Source organism: Hyaena hyaena, unplaced genomic scaffold, assembly GCF_003009895.1.
Source record: "Hyaena hyaena isolate Hyena2069 unplaced genomic scaffold, ASM300989v1 scaffold_95, whole genome shotgun sequence".
In the NCBI taxonomy this organism is placed as follows: domain Eukaryota; kingdom Metazoa; phylum Chordata; class Mammalia; order Carnivora; family Hyaenidae; genus Hyaena; species Hyaena hyaena.
Genome location: NW_024080727.1, coordinates 1,025,951 through 1,031,894, shown reverse-complemented (window position 1 = coordinate 1,031,894; position 5,944 = coordinate 1,025,951). Strand labels below are relative to the sequence as shown.

Here is a 5,944-nt window from a genome sequence, read left to right as displayed (position 1 = left end):
TTTATTTTTTAAATCAGTATATTCACTTAATGGAATCCAACATTCATTACATGGATAAATCTCAAAAACATTTTGAGGAACACCTGGGCAGTTCAGTTGGTTGAGCATCTGACTCTTGACTTTGGCTTAGGTCATGGTCTCACAGTGGTGGGATCGAGCTCCAAGTTGGGCTCCATGCTGAGCATGGAGCCTGCTTAAGATTCTCTCTCTCTTTCTCTCTCTCCCCCCCCTCCCCTACTCTCATACATGTGCAGTCACTCTCCCTCTCTCAAAATCAAACAAACAACAAAAATACCATTTTGTGCAAAAATGAAGTCACAAAATTTAAAAGAATGTACTTCACCTGATTGTAGTTCTATAAAGTACAAAACTGAAGAAAACTGTCTAGTGCATTAATTTGAGATGCACCCATAATGGGGTGCTAACAGCCCCTGTGTTCATTTTACTACTACTATTGACGATGTACCTAAAACAGTGTTTGTACAGCATAACTTGTTGCACCGTTGTTTCTTTTTTTTATAGTTTATTTATTTTTGAGACAGAGAGAGACAGAGCATGAGTGGGGGAGGGGCAGAGAGAGAGGGAGACATAGAATCTGAAACAGGCTCCAGGCTCTGAGCTGTCAGCACAGAGCCCGATGCGGGACTTGAACCCACTAACCGTGAAATCTGACCTGAGCCAAAGTCGGACGCTAACCAACTGAGCCACCCAGGTGCCCCTTGCACCGTTGTTTCTAATAGCAGAAGATTAAAGCCAAGCCACTCCCATCCCTCAGGAGAGACTGGTTCTATACATCAAGGCTCACCAAGTTTCGTTGCACCAAAACTAGAAAGCAATGCAGAATCTCTGCTTGTGAGATCTCCGGGAAGTATTGCAAAGTAGGAGAAATTAAACCAAGGTGTAGAAGAGGCTATGTGTCATGCCTTCCCTTTTTGTAAAAGAAAATAAGAAAAATATGAAAGCGTATTTTTGTTTGCTTGCCTTTGCCCATGCTTGCTCCTCAAAATCAGAATGACTGTCTGTCCCCATTCTGGTCTGGGCTTGCTCTCCTGGCATCATTTAATCACACACCCTTCCCTAGGGCCCTAGTTTGGATGATAAATCACATGGGTCACCCTATTCCAAATCCAAACCCATTTCTCCTTTGTCTTGAGCACACAGCTGGACTGTGTTTCTTGGTCTCTCGTTCAGTTAGGTTTGGCCGTGAGAGTGAGCTGCAGCCAGTAAAATATAAGTGGAAGTTACGTCATGACTCTCAGGGCTGGCTGTAAAACTCTGCCCTGTGAGTTCCTTTCCAAGCGGCTGCCTGTCCATGCCAAGGGCAGCCTCAGAAACCCCAAGCTGGGACTAGCAGAGCCCCCAGAAGCCTGGCTCCCTGAGTGGCAGTGTAGACAGCAGCCACCCACCCCTCCTCTCCCCGCCTCCGCTGCCCTGGCCGGCTTTGGTGAGTAGAAATTAAAGGGCTTTGTTTTAGCCATTAGACAAATGGGAGTCTATTTGTTACAGCAGTCATCCCTGTGAAGGTAATTAATTTCTTATTAAAACCCAAAATAAATGCACAAATACATTGCACCTGCTCTGTATCTGTAGCATATATTTTACATGGAAAATTATCTAAAATAAAGTTCCTGGGGTGCCTGGCTGGCTCAGTCTGTTTAGCATGGGGTGCCTGGCTGGCTCAGTCTGTTAAGCATCCAACTTTGGCTCAGGTCACGATCTCACTGTTTACAGGTTCGAGCCCCACATCAGTCTCTGTGCTGATAGCCCAGAGCCTGGAGCCTGCTTCGGATTCTGTGTCTCCCTCTCTCTCTGGCCCTCTTCCGCTTGTGCTCTGTCTCTCAAAAATGAATACACATTAGGGGCGCCTGGGTGGCTTTGTCGGTTAGGCGTCCGACTTTCGCTTAGGTCATGATCTCGCGGTTCGTGGGTTCGAGCCCCTTGTCGGGCTCTGTGCTGACTGCCAGCTCAGAGCCTGGAGCCTATTTCAGAGTCTGTGTCTCCCTCTCTCTCTGACCCTCCCCTGCTCACGCTGTCTCTCTCCCTCTCTCCTAGAAATAAATTTTTAAAAAATGAAAAAAAATAAAAAAAAATTTTTAAAAATAAATACACATTAAAAATTATTTTTAATAAAGATCCTTCACCACAAGATTTCTGTGAAAATTTTAAAAATAATGTCCATAAAGTCCTCCACAGTCATTGGACCAGCATTGGTGCCCTAAAACTTGGAGCACCTATTTGTTTAATTGTTAAATCAAGGGAGTTATCAGGGCTGATAGCTGGACTGTCTGTCCATCCTTTCTGGATGAAGAGGCCCCATCTTCCGGCATAAGCTTCTCCAGCATGCCGGTGCCCAGCTCTGCAGGAAGCCATGGCTACTTCTCACGGAGCAGTGCAGGCTTTCTGGGTCTTCCTGGGGCTAAAACCACCCTTCACCCTGGTCTCCCAGCCGCCCTGACACTTTAGTCCATTCTCTGGGCCTATCCAGCCACCTTGCCCATGGGGATAAGACCCAGACAATTCACTCCCCACTGCCTCAATTCTTATTGCCTTTTAAACTCTTTAAGTGCCCTTTGCCTTCCCCTCTAATTATTAAAGTAATAAGTGCTCTTTGCAGGGAATTGGGGAAATATATTAAGGCTTGAGGGAAAACATTAAGATGCCCAGAATCTCATCCACCAGGGGCACCTGGGTGGCTCAGTCAATTGAGCATCTGACTCTTGGTTTCAGCTCAGGCCATGATCTCATGGTTCATGGGTTCAAGCCCAGCCTTGGGCTCTGCATTGACAGCACAGAACCTGCTTCTTGGGTTCCCCTCTCCTTTTCTCTCTGCATCTCCCGTGCTTTCTAAACAAACAAACAAACAAACAAACAATCCCATCCACCAGAAACAATCTCAGCGCTTCCTCCTGAGGGGAAGCACTGAAAGGCAGGTCATGCCTCTGTGTGTGTGTGTGTGTGTGTGTGTGTGTGTGTGTGTGCATGCATGTGTGTGTGTGTACATGTGTGTGTACAACTACACACATCACAAAATTTACCATTTTACCCATCTTTTTCACTGTTTAAAGTTTATTTGGTATTTTGGTTGGTATGACACTTAGATAGTTGGTTGCATTGTTTATATGTAGATCTTTCTTTTTATATTATAAGGCAATGTACACTCTATTCTGACTTACATAGTACACAGAATAAGATCCTTTAGAACAGTTATGCATCACATGCAGCACTGAATTTATACATTGGATCCCAGGATGTGATTGACCAGAGAAAAAAAAGCTGGACTAGGCATATTGGATGAAGGAATCAGAAGTGATATAACACATAGGAAGTACACATCTATTTGAAAAGCAACTGTAGCATATGGAATACTCACAGCTGAGCCTCTGAGGTGGGGAACTATTTTACAGTAACCAACTTGGGACTACACAAAATCGGTACCACCCACCATCAGGATATGGCTGCAAGGTTTTATGAACCATTCCTATTTGTAACTTTAGGAAACTGATGTTTTTCCTAAGCCATTTTAATATTACCACTTGAGTAACAGATCCAATAATAAGGACAATATATATACAACCTCCAACTAAAATCCTGTTGTAGTCTAGGCAGTGAAGTGGTACAACATTAGAAGACTTTAAAAATGCAGCTCTTTGTGGATCCCCCAAAGTGTAATTGCACTCTTCTTCAAACGGGCCTCTTCCTCAGGAGTCAGAGGCACCTACGCAACATCTGAAATTCCATCCTGTCCCAAGATGCAAGGAACACTAAGGAAGACATCATCTTTTCTTCCATACAGACCCTTAGTCATGGGGGAAATTGGATGCACCTGCCTAAGGTTCTTCATTATACTTTCTGTCAAATCTGCCACAGATAGTCCAATGGCCCAGGAAGTGGGCCTGCCAGTTTGATCACCTCATAGGCACTGTGAACCACCTGTTGGTGAACCTCTTTCCATCCTTCCTTATCTGCATCAGTGCCTAAGTCAAGGTGCAGACTCTTCAGGGAGACACCAGCAACATTTACTCCACTCTATACAGGTACACTAGAGTCTCCATGCTCCCCAAGCACCCACCATGACAGCTTAATGCGTGAACTCTCAGCCTTTTTCCCATGAGGTAAAGGAACCGAGCTGAATCCAGACTGCAATCACTTCCAATAACACGGTTTTTGGGAAAGCCACTTATCTTCCAGGCCACATAGGTCAAGATATCCACTGGATTGGAAACAGCAAGCAACTTGCAGTTTGGGCTATTTTACAATATTAGGAATGATGACCTTAAAGATGCTCACATTACACTGGACCAAATTAAGACGGCTCTCTCCCTTTTGCTGACATGCCCCAGCTGTGATAATAACCCGCTTGGAGTCTGCGGTCACATTATAGTCTTTGCCAGAGACATTTTTTGGCATTCTAAGGAACAGGCTGCCATACTGGAGATCCATCATCTCTCCCTTCAATTTGTTTTCCATGAATGACATCGACAAGAGCAAGTTCATCTGCCAAGTCCTTCATTAAGATACTGATGGCACAAGCCATGCCAACAGCACCAACCCCAACAACTGTAATCTTATTCTGGGGATATGGTCTTCCTTAAGAAGACTGAATCAGCTGATCCTTGAGAGCTGCCATATTGGACTTATAACCAAAAGGAATCGGGAGTGTACTTTGGGCAGGCAGATGTCGGCGGTGCGTGGTGTTGGGTCCAGACTTGGCTGCAGTGGCTCCTGTCACCATTTTACCCATTTTTGAGTGCACGGCTCAGTGGAATTAAATACATTCACACTGTCATACAGTCATTACCACTGTCCATCCCCAAAACATTTTTCATCTTCCCAAACTGAAACTCTGCACCATTAGACACCAACTCCCGGTTCCTTCCTCCCCACAGTCCAGGCCCCAGCAACCACCATTCCACCCTCTGTCTCTGTGAATGTGCCTCCTCTGGGTGCCAATGGGAGTGGGATCATATAGGATTTGTGCTTCTGCAACTGGCTTGTGTCACTCAGCAAAATGTCCTCTGGGCTCCCTCATGCTATGGCAGTTGTTAGGATTCCTTTCCTTTTTAAGGCAGAATACTAGTCCACTATAAGGAGAGACCACATTTTGTTCATCCATTCGTCCAAATGCTGAGTGTTTTCTGTGGACTTTTCTCCCCTCTGACACGTACTGGTGTCCTCAGGGCTGTTTCCCTCTCCCAGCTCATGACAAAGTCTCAAAGGAGGCGCAAGAGCAAGAGACAGAAAGGTCTGGATATGTGCTCATAGGGCCAGGTGAGGGCTGTCTGCCGGAGACTGGGGAGAATGGAGGGGTGAAGGTTAGCTGGAATCGTCACAGGGACAGGTGGAAGTGGACAGGGACTCTCCTGTGACCTGGGCCTGAAGGTGACCTACTGCCCATCATACCTAGAGGAGCGGGGGTGAAGGAAAGATCCAGCCCCAACAATGGGACAGGAAGCAAACCAGGGAATGTCTCAGGAACCTTCCTAAGAAAGACAGTAGACACATGACCTCTCTTTCACACCCGCATACCTGTTGCCAAACCCTCCTCTTCAACCGTAGGTGGGCTAATTTAAAAAGACAGTTAAAGTGGGGAATCATAAAATAAAATTGCTCTTACAATTTAAAGCTTCTAACTGAAAACACACTTAGCAATTACACTTTGATGCAGGTTCAAGTCCACGACAATGAGGCGCTTGGTGGAATTCCACGTCAGCTTTTGACTTTTTGCATCAATCATATCTATAATGCGCATCTATGATTTTCAACTTGGTTTCTTCAAAGCAGAGCCAGAACTTGCAAACCCGTGTGAGGCAAGTGGTTTGAGGGCGGGGTCACTGCGACGGCGTTTTCCTGACCTTGCATAGCAGTCTTGCCCACATCTAGTTTGCCGGCAATGTTTGTAAGGTGACTCACCTTTATCAAATGTTTCCAAAGCATTTAATCTACG

At 45.5% G+C, this 5,944-nt stretch overlaps 1 pseudogene; it reads right to left on the bottom strand.

Annotated features, from left to right (window-relative positions):
• Positions 1-3,631: 3,631 nt before the first annotated feature.
• On the bottom strand, positions 3,632-4,704 carry LOC120233686 (annotated as a pseudogene).
• Positions 4,705-5,944: the final 1,240 nt, after the last annotated feature.